Below are 17,938 nucleotides of genomic sequence, written 5' to 3'. Positions count from 1 at the left end.
TTTAAAAAAGACATTTCTGGTAACAACGAAACAGATTGATATTCAAGAATTACTGAAGGCATTCAAGAAGAGGTTGGATGGATATCAGACATATGGTTATAAAAATGATTGCTTCACTGAGTGAGAACTAAGACTATGGGGTTTTTAAGGTCTTTTCAACCCTTGGATTCTATTATTTTAAACACTGCTAACATATTTGCCCAACACTCTAGAGGTCAGGAGTCTTAGTTTTTCTTTTCCTCACTTTTCTTTCCCCAACCCTGCTCCCACTTCCCTCCCACATTGACAGGAGATGCTGACTTGTGCTGGGAGTCACAGGGGCAAATCGCCCTTGAGAACAATGCTAAAAGAGCAGTAAATTCCTCATGATAAAGCCTCCAATTTAAAGAACAGAAGTGACAGAATATAGTGACTTGTCTAATTTACCATAATGTGTTTTGTATTATAATGGCAGGGCAGGGTTCACTTGGCTTGGGGTTTGTAAGGGCTTAAGACAAATCAGAAAGAATAAGATGGGCTCAGATTTCTATCACTCATCTGATTACACATTTAGCCATCATGTATGCTATCCATCCCTTTCGCTATGCCATCAGTTTCCACACCATCTTACTCAAAAATGGCACAAGACATTCTCTGATTCACCTTCCCAGACATCCCAGCCCCCTAGCTGAGGAGGCCCTTTGTGTGATCCCCAGTGAGTGTGATATCCTCACCTCTTGTCAGCCCCAGATAGGAAGCAAATATTCTGTAACACCATTCTTTTAGGAACCAGCCAAATAGTATTAGAAACATTGTTACAAATACCAATAACCATTCATCTTCCAGTAAAAATAATAGAATATATATATGTAAAATTCTGGGCAATTTCGATATTTATACTTATTCTACTCAAAGACTTAAGTCCTAGAGAGATGATTCAGATGATTTTCTTATACTACTTAGTCCAAATTCCACTTGTATTTATTGAGTATCTATGTGTTCCAGGCACTGTGCTGTTTTCATTTAGACATCTCATTAACTTTGAGTGAAGAAATTTCTCCCTCTCTGTCCAGGTGAGGAAAATGTAGTTTAACAGATAGTATTTTGCTTTGATCACCCAGCTGCCCAGAGGTAGAGCTGGGAAACAGCCTAAGGTTTCCTGACTCTAAGAGGCACAGAATTTTGTAAATGCCTTCATATGTAATTACGCAAACGACCTGTAGGGCTTCATGATGATAACATGAACACGCCCACATCAGCCTGCAAAACAGATGGGACCTGAGTTGAGTTATTCCCTTCCTGAGACAGGCATGTTAAACTACAGTCCAAGATACTCAATTGGGACAGGACAAATGAAGGATTCAAAGTCATGTTTCTGCAGAGTTCTTCTCCATGCTGTGAAGTATTAAGGAAAACAATGCATCTCAATAGTGACAAACCCCAAATACCTCTGATTGCTTACAATGTCTTGCTTTACACAATGTACATTGTAATTAATTTTTATCAATATAGAGAATCTTTATTTTTTAAAATTTATTTTATTGAAGTATGGTGGGTTTACAATGTTGTGTTAATTTCTACTGTACAGCAAAGTGATTCAGATTATATATATATATATATATATATATATATCCTTTTTCATATTCTTTTCCATTATGGTTTATCACAGGATACTGAATACAGTTCCCTGTGCTATACAGTGGGACCTTGTTGTTAAAGAATCTTTCTTTGTTAATCATTAAAATCAACTGAATGAGTTATATTTCAAATGAGTCTATTAGTAGAAAAAAAGCACTCATTAAAATAGAAGTCTGAAAATGGAGACAGACAACGTTGGCCAAGAAAGAAGAAAGAACAGGTGTTTGATCTTCTCCCACACTCCATCAGAGTGGAATATGGAAGGGCTCTTGTTTTTGTGGACATGTGCTAAAGAAAACAGAAAAATCCAGCCAAGTTGTGCAGTGAGTTTCATGAATATATGGAGAAATGTTTACTTGTCTTGAATTGAGGGTGGAATTCTAGTCCCCTTAGACAATGAGCCAGGTTTTAGAGCTCATTTGTATTGTCTAATCATTCTCTCTTCTGGGAACATTCTAATTTAGCTAAAACCAGGATTTGGATTTGGCCTAGCTATAAATTAAAAGAATACTACATGGCTATGCAGCTCTGCTCAAGAGTTTATTTGCTCTTACATTAAAAAATAACTCAAGTTACTCTCAATGGATTCATTAAAAACCTGATTTCTCCACTTTATAGCTATTTTGTCTGGCAGATGGGATCTGGATTTTTCCTTATGCTGCATTTTTCGAACTAAGTGTATATGGTGAGATAACAGTATACTCTCCCGCCAACAAAAAAACCACATGAATATTTCAATAAAATTGCATTATTTGGCATCTACTGTCCACATATGTTCATTTGGCTATTGCTTGTCCAAGCCAATTACAGCCACAAGGGGAATGAGTGTTTGAAATTTAAACAAGGAGCTCTAAATTTTCTAAGAGAGGAGGCCTCCTGACAGGTAGATCAGTCTCTAATTCATTTTTAATGAAGTTGACAATTCCATAAATCATTGTTTCCCTCCCATTATCTGCCAGCTTCTGTGCTGCAGAAGCCTGAAAAGAAAACTTCTTTATACTTTTGGGTGGGAGGTGGTTAGGACGAGGTTAGACTCTTTGAATGAGCTTTTAAGGATAAATAACTTCACCATGCAGAGAATAAAGAGTATTTCAAGCAGAGAAAATGGCATGAAGGTGTGATGGGTTCAAGGGTAGAGCAAGGATGTAGAAACATAAGTCGGAGGGCATGGTAGAGATGTTGGATTTGTTGGTACACTCAAAGAGCCATCATCAAAAGTTTTAAGATAAAGAATGTTAAGTTCCATCTCTATGAATCCTGAGAAATGGAGTATTACATGCCCACAGATATGAAGAGAAAACCCGATTCCTCTTTCCAGTAAAGAATGTCTGTAAGGTCTGAAGTTAAGTGGACAGATAAATAGGGGCAAGAGATATTTGGAAATATTGTTGTCAGTTAAAAAACAAAATATGTAATACCTAAGTTAAATCACCCTAGGGATTTTTTTTTTTCATTCTGATTTTTAAGAATCTGGTTTGTAATTGGGAGAGAACAAGGTACAGATAGAATTAGTGTGAATTTCTTTGTGAAAAGTTAAGGTCACTCAGAGATACCATTTGCTTAATCATTGCTTATACACATATCAAAAAAAAAATCACACACACATCTTTTTATGTGCCAAAAATGGTAGTGGTTGAAAATGTGACTAAATTTACATGTGTTGATCTGGAGTATGAACCCACTCTCGTTTAGCTTTGCCAAAATTTTATTACTTTCTCAAATTCTCAGCTATAGATCTTCATCCTATATGGTAGTGCTTTAGAACTGCACGCATAATATAGACAAGAACTTGGCCTCCAGAATCAAGCAAACCTGAGCTCTGTCTGCTTATGAGCCCTATGACCTCAGCAAGTGATTAGATTCCTTTAGGTCTTAACTTGCTCAACTGTTAAAAAGAAAAATCAGATGCAAACTCGTATCTACCAAATAATTATTGTGAAGATTAAGTAAATGCTTGAAAAATGCTTACTGCGGTGTCTGGTGTATATTAAGAACTTGATAAATGTCATTAGCCAATTATATAATTATTATCATTACCCAAAGATAAACACAGATAATCAGCTTGAGAAGAAACATCTGTAGAAACCACTTTATCTGTATAGCGAGCCAGCTGATTCACCGCATTTTGCTTGATTAAATAATAATGAAAAGGATAATAATAACATACATATAATACTTCAGTGTTTAAGGATATTCCCTCATGGACAAATAATTTGGCACCAACTCTGTGAGTTAGAAAAGATAAAATATTCTTACTGTTTACAAAGAAGAAAAAAAAGAAATCAGGATATAACATACAAGAGAAAAAAAATCTATAAAAGCCAGAATAGAACAAGGAGATTAGGGGGAGAGGAAAACCTCTTAAAGAGATTAATGTGTCACAAAAACCCTTTCAAATAACCAGAGTGGAAAAAGCACAATGTCAGCCAGTTAATTGACATTGTCAAATCGACTCATGGGGATCTAACAAATGTCAGACTTATTTAACATTTTTTTAATTGCTAGCTATTGATTTACATATTTATTTTTAATTTATTTTTGTATTTATGTAGGTATATTTTTATTTAACATTTTTATTGGAGTTCGTTCCAAAATTAATATTTCAGTTATGTTTATGACTCTTAACACATACATTATTGCAGAGCAAATGCATCATCAAAACATTTGCTCAAAATAAGCACCATTTTTATAATATGCATTTGTTTAAAGTACATTATTGAGTGATTTTTTATGTTCTCTATTTTTCAAAATTATATATTCACAGATTGAAAGGTAGTCACTGTCTTTACCTACTATTTAGATTATTAATCAACAAACCATAATATAGACTTTGGAGCAATAGTTCTCAAACTATACAATAGTGGGCTGAAAACTTGGAAAATGGTTCCATTGCTTAGTTGAATATGGCCAATCTTTCTTCCAATTCACATTTGATTAGATTTTTTAACAGTTTAACCAATAAGTTTTCCTTTAAAAAACTGATGCCTGATAATTGTTGAGTCTGACAAAGTGAATGTCCAAGTATCATAAAATATGTATTTTATGAATACGTATAGAAAGGTGACTGTGCCTAATTGGACAGTTAATAAATGTGGTCATATATATTCATGTCTAAGATTTTTGCACCATGTACCTATAATAGAGTTATAGTTTCTCTAAGAAGCACTGATTCCAACTCATTAATATGATCAAATATCCTAATAATTCATATTCTACCTTGATCACCATGACATTCAGATGCTTCCTGATCAAATTTGGTAACCATTGCTTTAGAAGTATACACATATTCAGATGACTCATTTTTATTTAATTATTCTAAATTTCCTTGAATATATCTTTGTTGAGTAAGTAAAATATAAGGCAGTACACTTGGTTAGTTAAAATTATGTGGAATAGATTCATTGTTATCACTGTGGTTTCCACTGCAAGTGCTCTCACACTAATGGAAAAAAAAAGTTAATGCAACTTTTCCTTATGGCTACAGGTGGAGGTATTACTAACAATGTTTCTCAGAGGTTTCTTTGGCACTTACATAATAAACTTAAAGAATTACATATTTATTTTTATTTTTGTATTTATGTAGGTATTTATTTATTTAACATCTTTATTGGAGTATAAGTGCTAAGAATTACATATTTAAACTTAAATGTTTGTGTGGATTGAATCTAGGAATTGTGCTTATCATTCATTATAGAAATTGATAGCTGTGGTTAATTAAGATATTGTTATATGTAGGCTAAACTGTCTTTTAAACATATATAATATAAGGTTTGAATAATATATGCCAAAGACAATATAAAAATGTTTAAAATTCACAGGGCAGTGAAATCATTACAGGACTATGAACTTCTCCTTGGCTTCAATTCCTTATATCTGTATGAAACTACTGCTCCCAGATATAGCATCAATATCTAATAAATGGTGACACTGAAAGTTGGGAAGCTCTATGACACCAAAGCTAGAATTCAAAGGAATTTCTGTAGAGCAAAGTTCTCTGACTCTCCTAAGCCAGAAGAATTTTTCATATGTCTTGGAAAAGGCAGAATCAAAAGGCAAAAGATGAAAGACGTAAGACGGGAGATAAAGAGGTGCAAAAGTTTTGGTCCTGTGATTCTCGGTTTCCTTGCCTAAGAAAAAAGACTAGGGGAGCTTTAAGGTCTTTTCCAATTCCGAGCTTCTATGATTCCAAGTATACAAAATTCTCTATTCCAGAAGTGTTGCGCCCTTGTTTTGCTTGGTTATCTAACACATCATATAGCTAGGTTATGGTATCTCATATTACGAATGGAAGATGTGTTTTAGCCTGAACCGGTATGAATTGTGATTCATATCGGATTGCAATTTATTAATTTTTAAATTTTAATAAGTATATACATAAAGTCACATAGAACTGGAGGTGTTTACAAGTGAGGAAGATGATTTTTCTCAATACTACAGCCTATACATTTATTTGTAATAATTTGGAATGTTTAATGGAGTTTTAACAGAAAGTGTCTAAACTATATAATCCAGACGGAAATTCTCCACAACTTTTCACCACCATCAGCATAAACAGGTCTGTGGGTGTGTGGGTGTGTGTGTGTGTGTGTGTGTGTGTGTGTGTGTGTGTATAGAATTGGGGTTAATTTATGTTAAACTTTTAATAAATGGTATGATGACCATTAGTGAAGAATAATAGATCATAATAACTCTAGTATCACTAGAGTCCACATACTTCAATTATGATATGACAACTTATGTAACCATTTGGCAATTCTCAAAAAGAAATTATGTTCATTCCAGTGTGCTATTAAACATTCTTGCTTTGGAATTTTTAACACATTTATATTAATCCCCATGGGTTGTTCAAAATATGGTATATAAAACTACTATAAAATGCCCAGATGTTAGCAAAACCTTAGCCTTTTATTTTCTAACATATATTTCTGTATAACTTTTATAATATTTCATTTAAAAAGAATACAATTTATTTCACATCTTCCTAATTGTCCTTAATGTTTAAAAAAGCATTTACTCAATTTCTCATATTAATTAGACAAACAAGAAAGGCAGAACTCTTTAAGAGTTTCATCAACATCTTACTTCACATTTCAAAGCTCTATTTTGAGAAATACTGGCTCATAGCAGATCTGTGGGAAACTATAAACTAATATAGGCCTTGCTTAGAATCCTCTCAAGCAGTTACTAGAAACACCATAAAATTGTGTGATCAGGATATCCAGACCAAGCATGATTTTGAGGACTCACTCAAGTATACACGTATTCTCATTTTTCACAAATGGTGCTTCTTTGGACACTTGTTTTTCGAAACGCTCCTAAAAAAAGGAACTACCTAGGGCTTCCCTGGTGGCGCAGTGGTTGAGAGTCTGCCTGCCGATGCAGGGGACACGGGTTCATGCCCCGGTCCGGGAAGATCCCACAGGCCGCGGAGCGGCTGGGCCCGTGAGCCATGGCCGCTGAGCCTATGCCTCCAGAGCCTGTGCTCCGCAACGGGAGAGGCCACAACAGTGAGAGGCCCGTGTACGGCAAAAAAAAAAAAAAAAAAAAAAAAAAAAAAAAAAAAAAGGAACTACCTAGTTAAAAAATTTGGAATTCTTTGCATACTGTGTCTTCCTATTTGAAATTCACAAATCCATAGTAGAGCTCCAAACAAGTATTTCAGTGAAGTATACTATTTAATCTATGTTTAACCCAGAGTTTTCTAGTCGTTGGTGGTGTTTTGACTATAAGACTCATGCAATTCTCCTCCCCTTCCCCCCTTTACTCCTTATTAAATACGATTACTTTTTAATTCCATGGAATACTCATTGCTTGAGGCCTCAAGGCCTTGAGAGCCTCTGTACCATTTCCTTGATACTGTGATTGCCTCAAGGCCAGAGTGGCCTCCAGGGAGCAGATATTTAGGAAAAGGTACACATTTGGGAAATTCATGAGGGTTGTTCAAAACAGAATTACAAATTCAATTAATATTTCATAGAGCACAATGAGTTTGCTGATTGTCTGATGTTTTTTCAGTATGTTTAGAAACATGAAAAAATGGATGCGCTACAACTGTGATACGCTTAGCAAACAATGATTGCTTTTCTAATTGCACGATCTTTCAGAAAAGTGTAACTGTTTAAAGGTGAAAAAGTCTTTGTTTCAGAAATGCCTAGCAAATAAGAAGAAACTTATAGAAAGCATAATTTCAAATAATCAAAATATTCACAAAATATGAAAAAATTCACAAGTGCAGGCAGTATACAATTAAGTTATTCAAGTAGACCAACAGCTTGTGCTGAGGACTCTACATACTACGCAACTGGCATCAAGAAGTTCTTCCTATAAAAAAAGAAATAATGCTTGGTGATTGTGGAACAACAATGTGAATGTTCTTAATACCACTCAGACACTTAAAATCGTTAAGATGGTAAATTTTATGTTATGTGTATTTTACCAATTTTTTAAAAAAAGAAATTATCTAATCTTCTTCTCTGACATCATTAAAATGGCAAGTATTTTTTAAGGTTTGAGAGAACTACTTGCCTTGTTATGAAACCAGATTCTTAAAAATGTCTAAAAACTTTCCTCTCTCACTGGGAAACATTTATCTTGACCAACAGAGAATGCAGTAGTGGATGCTGAAAGAACATGACATTTTTCAGAATAAGAGAAATATTTCCTTTTTTTCTCTACTTCCACTACCTAAATCTCCATGCCGTTAGAGCTACAATAACAAATTTGAAAGTGGACTTCCTTTTTACATTACAAAAAGTAATATAGTTTTCTATAAACGTAAAATGGTATGTCACGAGTTTTTAAAATATGTTCCGGGCTTCCCTGGTGGTGCAGTGGTTGAGAGTCCGCCTGCCGATGTAGGGGACACGGGTTCGTGCCCTGGTCCGGGAGGATCCCACATGCCGCGGAGTGGCTGGCCCCGTGAGCAATGGTCGCTGAGCTTGCGCGTCCGGAGCCTGTGCTCCGCAACGGGAGAGGCCACAACGGTGAGAGGCCCGTGTACCGCAAAAAAAAAAAAAAAATTCATTTCCTGTAGTGGCATTAAGAGTAAAACCTTGTGTGTGGATTTTTTAAGGTTAGGTAGAACACATTTGGTTTATCAAAGTGTGTATTAATATAGGAGAAATAACACATTTGTGAGAAATGGACTTAGGAAAGGATTAATGAACTATAAAAGGATTGATGAACTATAAAACTCACTGCAAAGCTAAGAATGTTTAAAAACGTTGTTCTCCTTGGCTAATATCGTATACTAGACTGTAAGTTTATGAGGGCAGGGAACACATCCATCTTGCTCACCACTATTTTTTCATGCCTCCAGTAGTATCTAGTGTTGTAGACAGTAAGTACTTCTGAGTGAATTAGTAAATTCAGAAGAGAGTTAAAAAATACAGAAAATTGCTTTTTAGGTAATAGTTAAAAAGTGACGCAAGCAAAGGCCATTTTTCAATCAATAAATGATTTGAAATATTACCAGTGCACTATTTGTATATCTAATCAGTTACCAGTTCCATTATTCATCACATACATGCTAAACACTAGCTACCAAAGTCATCCAAATCTTACAGATGGAATTTTATTCACAAACCAATCTCTACATTTCAAGAGACTAATACTGTCAACACTTAAGCACTTAATATCTAATTCTTCATATGAATCTTTTTGTCTGATGGACTATTGTTGAATTTTTCTCATGAAGTCTGAGCAAAAAAATTATATTTCATAGATATTCTTGCATTCTTTCCAAGAAGAGGAATTATGAAATTTTCTATATATTTTTAAGATGTCCAGTGGAAGAATATTCATTAAAATGTTAATATTTGTCATTTGAATTAATATTCTTCAAAATTTGTGCTATTTGCACATAAACATTAAAATGAGGAGTGATTAAATGGTGTTTCCTATAATCCTGACAAAAGATTTAGAGATGAAAGAGCATGTCAGTATTTGTAAGAATATAGAAAAGAGATATCTACTGCTTTTAAATATATTTCCTAGGCCTTAATTATTGGTTTTTGTGTTTTTTGATTTAGAAAAACTAAAATATAAGCAGAAAGAGTAGAACATCGTTTCCACATGATTAGCAAAAAGAGTCAAAACTTTGGAATCGCTTTGAAATCTACTTTAAAAGCTCAGCTACTTTGATTTTTTTTTTCTGTTATAGAACCATGAAAAGTTATTTCAACTGAATTGCATACATAACTCCTAGAGTGTAGACAGTTGCTATTATTTGTTCACTTCATCAAAATGCTTTTTTAAATTATTGCTACATTTGTATTACTGGGTCCCAGAGGAACCAAGGTGAAAGAGGCCCAGGAGAAGCCAAACCCTCTTTGCTATTTCTAACAAAGGAAATGCCATTCTTGCCACTAACTCTTCGAATTATTTCCAAGTTCTCTAAAAATAATTTAACCTGTGTCAAATAGCTGTCTCATCTGGAAAACTAGATAAATGAACGTAGAAGTTAGAAAGAGTAAGGGGAAAGTTAGGTGTTAAATTGAAATGGTATATCCCAGGCTTTTTTGATGGAAACTTTTTAGATGGAAATTAGCCAGCGCACTTCTATACGTCTGCTCACTTTTCTTTAAACTTGAGCTATATTATCACAGAAAAGCATAGTAATCCCCACTCTGATGTTGTATTTCAAATGAGAGAGACTGAAACATCACAGCATAGGCACCTTTGAAAAGGGGTATTATGGATGGATGAATTTCTTTTGGGATCAGCATGTCTACATTTAAGGGGCAGATTATATAGGGAGGGAAAGTAGAAGGAATAATATAACGTATTTCTACCCAATGACAATGATTCTCATTTGACGTTGGACTTTAAAGAGGACATGAATGGACTTGAGGTTATGGGGAGGGGGAAGGGTAAACTGGGACGAAGTGAGAGAGTAGCATTGACATATATACACTACCAAATGTAAAATAGATAGCTAGTGGGAAGCAGCCACCATAACACAGGGAGATCAGCTCCGTGCTTTGTGACCACTTAGAGGCCTGGGATAGGGAGTGTGGGAGGGAGACACAAGAAGGGGGGGATATGGGGATATATGTATACATATAACTGATTCACTTTGTTATACGGCAGAAACTAACACAACATTGTAAAGCAATTATACTCCAGTAAAGATTTAACAAAAATAAATAAAGAGGACATGCCTATTAAATCATGCTTCATTTTAAACAACAGTTGAATTTTTTTAAATTTTGTGCAAATTATATCTTGGTAGCCAAATTACACTTTACTGTACCTGAATAGCTGTTGACATGTAGAAAGCTCAGGCAAATCCTTATAGTAGTAAAACATATGCTGTATTTATTTATTCAGAAATGTGGGTCATTGTATACTATTTTCTTAATTTAAAGCATTTTAACATGCCAGTTATTTAAAAAATGAATCTTAAAATTCTGTTATATGATTTTGCAAGGAAATTCTATTTTATATTTTTCCATCTGTTAAATTATTAAAGATTAACATTTATTATATGCTGGTCCATGAATGAAATGTCATTGCCTACAATGATTTTTAGACATCTACTAGTGTCCTCAAAGAGAAGAACTGGAATATTTTTAGAACAGATGACTTACCACATGACTATTAACTTTTGTAGAGTCGTACTTAAGATTCTTCAAGGTGACTAAAAGTAAAATGGAAACCTTCTGGATTTTAAATATTTTTCTGTTTTCTTTTTTGATATGAAAGGGAAACCTATACCAATTTTGTAAAGAAAAGGGGCTACAGTAACTTGCATTGGTTCCTGTTGACTGGTATAACAATGAAAGTGAAATTCACTTTGTCTAAAGGGTCACGTGATTGTGCAAATACAGGTTTATGCTATGACTTTGCTTTCCCACTCTCATAGTTAGTTTTAGAGCTTGGGGTGGAAAAGAGGATGAAGGGAGATAACATATGGAACATCTGCCATTTGCCAAGAATCATGTTTAACAGTTTACATATGGCTTCTCATTTATAAAGAGTTAAGCAGTATATAAGAAAAAAATTCAACCTAAAGAAATCTCTTACTTTTTTTTCGTGCCAAATTCTTGTCTGTCTTACTGGTGATAACAACATCTCTAGTAAGGAAGAGAAACCTGGTGTCTTGCTTTTCTTCCCTGTGTGCGGTCATTGTTTTTTTTAAGTCTTGAAATGAAGGGAGTCCAGTGGTGGATGGCAGCCCAAGAAAGACTGCTGCTTTTATATATCTTATTGTCTTTGCAGGTCAGATGAGGATAGCTGAGAGAAGCTTGAAAAATAAAAGGTAAGGAAAATGAGCAAATATTGAGAATAAAGCATAGTTTTCCATTGATGGGATAAAAATAATTTAAATATAAACAAAAAACTTTAATTTCAAATACTGTAGATAGAGAATAGAAAAGGATAAGCTGATTGCAGCTTTTTTAAGACCAAAGCAAATTTATAAGTAATCTCTTAGGAAGTTATCTAATCAAGTCCTTCATATTATTTAATAACATTAAATTTGACATGGCTGCCTATTATAGGTATGCTATATCTCTGTTAAATGTGCTGAGATATAGGAAGATAAATGTTAAGTAAAGCTCAGAAACTCTACTGAATTGATAACACTAAGTATTTTTCATAAATCCTTTAGTCAAGTCTATCTTAAATAGATTTTGATTTAAAACTACTCTAGGCAGTATATAAGTCAAATACCTAGTCATATAATTTCAGTATTCTCTATGTTTATCCCAATAAAGCATGGATAACATGAGTAACAACATTTCCAATCAAGAAAATTTTTGTCCTCTAAAGTGAATTAACCAGTCATCTGAAACTTTAAACACGTATAAACCAGTTGAGAGCAAAAAATACAATCATATTTATTGCTGTGCCTTTCTGGGGCTCATCACAGGGCTTATGCTTACAAATGTTATAGAGTTGACCTAAACAATGAACAATTTGGGTCAAGATTATAGTGTAGATTAAAATCCTCCTTCCAGTCAGGCCCTACTCCATGGGAAATTTGTGTCCCTCAGAGCAGGCTAAGCACCTGCCTTGATCACTTCTACTCACTTTTTCTTCCTGTCTGCTGACCAGTGATTGGGAGAACACCACTAAACATTTTGATGATTCATTGTAAGTCTGCACGTCATACTTTTACCCTGATATTTATGTGGCTAAAGTCTTAATAGCCTCCCACACCAAACGTCATGTTTGAAATACAACGCATTAACAATCTGAAGCTGACTTAGCTGTGAAGCAGGATACCGAGGACACATAGATGAAATTCTAGACATTTCTCAAGAGGATCCAGCTACTTAATGGCCACTGAGGTCTTCAGTAAATAGGTGTGAATATTTCAGTGCAGTCCAACCTGAACTGAAAAGCAGTTCTTACTTCCAAATTTAAATACCTCCTGTGCATATAAAAAGTTTCATTTATTAGTCCAAAATGTTACTACGATTTGGGATCTTGAAAAAACATTCTCATTTTCTTGGGCATGTTATGCAGCAAAAGGAAGTTGGGAAGGGTAGGCTAGAGAATGGAACTTATGCTTGGAGGCCATAAAGTTGAGACGTCCTGTTTTTCACCTCACAACAGGCGAGGCTGGGCTGAAGACGGTTGAGTAAGTATATTTCCCTGCCAAAGTTAAGATGATGAACCATGGGTGAACCTCAGCAAAATTCTATTCGTCCACTGAGAAGCTGTTAGTGTCTGGCTATTGAGGATTGTCCACACCATATTCCTCTCAGGTTGGACCCATTCTCTTGGGGGGTGGGGGGCAAGTGCAGCTCCCATTGAGAGGGTCACAGTGAGCTGTGTGGACACACTGGCACTTCAGAGAGCAGTTGGGTCCATACTGGCCTGACCTGCATTCTGTGAGGGAAAAATAAAAATAAAGCCAATTCAAATATGCTTTCCTATCATACAGTCTTTTTACTACTATGTCTTGGATTGCAATAAGGATAGGCTTGTAAAGAATTCTGGTTAACCATTGGTATCTTTTTCCCATGCTAGAATGTTATATAAGAAAAGTAAGGACTTTAATGGAAAACAGGAGGAGGCTGGGGAGGCAAGGAAGTTAGTGGCAAAATCAAAAAGACGAGAAGACAGGACAGCAACTTATATTTTTAAAGTGCCTTCTCAGAATTAGATTATTCAATAGCAGTGCATTGTGAGGGACACACAGAAAATGGATTAGCTGTCTTGAGACCAGAAAAAGGCAAAACTCACCCTGAATACACAATATATGAAGTTTGTCTTTAGGTTGAAAACACAATTATTTGTGCTTATGTTGCTGAAAAGGAAATGACTTTAAATTCAACTCTTTCATCTCTTAAAATACGTCAAAAGGGCCATAGATCCCCTGTGTAAAATACTACTATATGTACTAAAGGGTTATAACTATCTTTAAGTTGAATTGCATTGTGATTGCAACCAGTAGAGAAATGAAGAAAAGGAATTAAAAAGTGTTAGCTTTATCAAAACAATGAAACGTGGACTAAAAGGGGCCCCCTCAAACATCACACCCCTGCCTGTGCATTTGGTCTTAGTCTGATATCCAGCAGAGAATTAGCAGAGAATTAACAGGTTCTGTTTCTGAAGGATTGTGAGGTTGGGAAGAAAGCCAAGCCCAGCCCCTGGAAACAGAAAATGGTTTCACATTTCCTAGGCAGTCAGGCAAGACTGGGAAATAACTCAATTTACCAATGTTTAAGGACCAGAGAAACTTAACTTTGCAATAATAACAGTCAGCTAGCCCTACGCCATTTTTCAAAATGGGTTCCTAATACATTATCTTAATTGGTTCTAACAAACACCTTTGAGGTAGGAGAGGCAGTGAGGTAAGCTCTCTCATTCTAGAAAGAGATGAACTGAGGTTTGGAATGTCTTAAGGGACCTTCTCAAACGTTAGATCTCTGGTAAATGACAGAGCTGGATTTCTAAATTCTCATCTAGTGCTCATTCCTCATTTTGCACTACGATGTGGAAAGACACAAGATATCAAGCATACGTAGAAGAAAGCCCAAATCAGGAAGTGGAAAGTGGAAAATTTAGAGATATTGATATAAATATAAAGATACAGGTACTAGAGCAAATTCTGAGTCTGAGCAAATTTTGTTAAACATTTCTTTATTGCCTCAAAATTCTCTTTGCTGGATTGGAGAGTCACCCTGAATATTCCACGAGCAGTGGATGTTTATTTGATTTTATTTTTCTTTCTCAGATAATGAAGGTAGGTTACAGTGTGGTCCAGCTCTCATCTTAATTAACTAGTTATATTTTAAATGTGAGATAAATGGAAAATATATCAATTTTGCAATTAATTTTTTTACAGAGTTTCAGTGTGAGCAAACGGTAATTCAATCCCTTCCTAAATCAAGGAACTACAGGTAAAAGGAACTTTGGAGGTGACGCCAATACTGCTCTGAAATGAATCTTCTCTTTAAATCATCAAACTTTATGAAAGTAAAAAAAAAAAAACTGTGTCATTTCAAATTTAACCTAACATAACCACCTGTGCCCAGTGTGTGGGAGAATTACTTAGTTTGGTGGTAAGACCTAGTTTTCTTGTTTGAAAAAGAGTTATGAGTCAGGTTCTCTACTGAGCAGTTCAGAATCTGATTTTAATTTACAAAATTACCACATTTTCATGTTAATAACGATGTGTATTCAAGACATCTGTTTGAATGTCTGCAAATGTTAATTTACCAAGGGGGTGGGGAAGTAATCCAATAAAAAGCTGCTACATTCTTTTACGAATTAATATTATGGCGGTTTAATAGGTTCTTTACCAGAGTTCAAATTAAAATGAGGTCTTTTATCTTTATAGTGCCTGCATAGACACAGCTGTTCACAGTTAATATCGCAGATGAACTGTGCTTAATTGAAAATAAAAATGCAAATAAAAGAGCCTGCAGTATGCCTGTGTAGGCCATGGGTACCCCAAAGAGCTCACGACAGGAGAGGCCTTGAGGTGCCCACCTAGAATGGACATGTTTACACAGCATCCACTGTCACGTGGCAATTTACTTGTGGATGAAAGAGACTATGTGATAGCAAATTGAGTCCCCAGAAATTCCATAGAGTGAGGCTTTAATTTTCGGCCTGTCTATAAGCTCTCCTGGTTTCGTGGCTAGTTTTAAGTCATTGCTAACTGTTGTCCGATAGAACCTTCTGCAATGACGAAAATGTTCCGTGCTGAGCTATCCAATACTGTAGCCACTAGCTGTGTGTGGCCACTGAGCACTTGAAATGTCATGTGAGACTAAGGAGGTGAATTTTTGCCTCTCACTGTTGTGGCCTCTCCCGTTGCGGAGCACAGGCTCCGGATGTACAGGCTCAGCGGCCATGGCCCACAGGCCCAGCCGCTCCGCGGCATGTGGGATCCTCCCGGCCCGGGGCACGAACCCGTGTCCCCTGCATCGGCAGGCGGACTCTCAAGCACTGCGCCACCAGGGAAGCCCAAGGTGAATTTTAAATTAAACTAAATTTAAATTAAGTGGCACGTGTGGTTAATGGACAATGCAGACTGACAACCGAAAAGTCCTATCCCTTTCTTTTCCTTGGGAGGCAGCACAGTGGGGATGTTAAAAAGTCTAGCTCTGGGCCCAGATTGCTTGTTTCAAATCCCCAAGCTCCCACATACTAGCTGTGTAACCTTGGGCAAGTTACTTAACCCTTTTGTGCTTCAGCTCCCAGCTTCCTCATCTATAAAATGGGTATGGTGATAATAGTAAAGGCGCCTAGTATAAATGAAAATGCCTGGCATATAATATGCATTCAATACATATTACTGGTTTTCTTAAGGATTTAAATGCAAGCACCAATGCTATAAGCACTGCCTTTAGTGAGTGTTTCATTGGTGACATGTTACCGTGGCTTCACCAAGATGTCACGTGGATGTTTATTCTGACAGATTTAGTTTAGATTTCACAAAGTTCAAATATTTCTGTCTACTGTGACTCCATGAAGAATGTGGAGAAGGAAAGCAAAACTTCCCTCAACAAAAATTTGCTGAAGGCTATCACGTGCTAGACTTGGTTCTAAACGTTTTTGATAAAAGACAAGTAAACATGGATGTGACTCTCAGGAAACTTGTAGTGCAGTGAAACACAAGAATTAGAGACTTTAATGAAGCAGCTTTGCAGAAGAGAAATGTCAACATCAAGAAGCTCCCGAGTTGGAAGATCCTAAAGGATTCCGAGTCACTACTCATAACCCCTTCGCCTTATCCTATAAGTCTACCCAAAAGGGAAGAAGGAGGGGTAGGAAGGAATACAAGACTCTTAATGAGCCTCTGGAGGTTCCTTATTCTGGACTAGATGCAGATATTTACATACATACATAGATACAGTATTGTCCCAGTTACTGGGCGGCAGGAGCTTTTCTCTTTCACAGTCACAAAGTTGATGGCAATTGTCTCCAAATATTCCAGGCGAACCCTACCCAGGAAAGAGAAACGCTGAAAAATTAACTCCTTGAGCTGTCAGTGATGCACCTAAATTGAGATTAAAGATACAATTTCCGGGGGCTTCCCTGGTGGCGCAGGGGTTGAGTCCGCCTGCCGATGCAGGGGACGCGGGTTCGTGCCCCAGTCCAGGTAGATCCCACATGACGCGGAGCAGCTGGGCCCGTGAGCCATGGCCGCTGAGCCTGCGCTTCCGGAGCCTGTGCTCCGCAACGGGAGAGGCCACAACAGTGAGAGGCCCGCGTGCCGCAAAAAAAAAAAAAAAAAAAAAAAAGATACAATTTCCACAAGAGCAAAGTGGGATGATAAAGTGAGATTGATTGGTCAGAAGAAGAGAGGAAATTTTTGGAATTCTCAGAAAGAAGCTTCATTTTATACACGGTTTCACACTTGGGCCTTAAAGTTGAGTTACTTCAACATCGGTTTGTACCAGTTAAGAATGTATGTAAGCTTTTTGAAGACAGGAATTTAAGGAATGAGACTGAGTGGCCCAGCCAAGTGTATTGCTTTAAATAGTTTTCCTTAAAATGTTATTTATTTACTGTCTATTTCTCCAGAAGACGGTAAGCTTCACTATGTTCCCAGAATTTAACACAGAACAGGCACATAATAGATGCACATTGTATCGAATCACTAAATAATAAATGAATAAGTGAATAAAGGATGGACAAGAGTCACTACATGTAAAGTTCTAGTGACATGAGGACACTGTATGGGACTAATTTATAGCTCCTTTTTATGGTAAGAACTTTGATTCAAAGTCAAATTACCACTATCACTATATTATCATTATCGTTATTGGAGTTGTAACCGTATATACACAAGAGCAAATATAATATAGACTAAAATGGGACTTGGAGTTCTTTACTGAGAACGATGTGGTTTGGC

General features: G+C 36.1%; 1 protein-coding gene across 14 annotated transcripts in view; it reads right to left on the bottom strand.

Annotated features, from left to right (window-relative positions):
* LOC307187328 (uncharacterized protein) overlaps positions 1-17,938 on the bottom strand; it is a 666,419-nt gene that overhangs the window by 66,582 nt on the left and 581,899 nt on the right. For 11 of the 14 annotated variants that reach the window (XM_079923250.1, XM_079923249.1, XM_079923237.1 and 8 more), the window contains one exon: positions 11,644-13,455. The gene's annotated coding sequence lies outside the window, so the exon portion shown is untranslated. The remainder of the gene's footprint in view (positions 1-11,643; positions 13,456-17,938) is intronic. The other 3 variants (XM_079923251.1, XM_079923252.1, XM_079923216.1) reach the window with 3 other exon arrangements.

The sequence above is a fragment of the Stenella coeruleoalba genome (genome assembly GCF_951394435.1).
Source record: "Stenella coeruleoalba genome assembly, chromosome: 5".
Taxonomy (NCBI): domain Eukaryota; kingdom Metazoa; phylum Chordata; class Mammalia; order Artiodactyla; family Delphinidae; genus Stenella; species Stenella coeruleoalba.
Note: the sequence above shows the minus strand (reverse complement) of the source record. Positions and strands in the feature narration are given on the sequence as shown.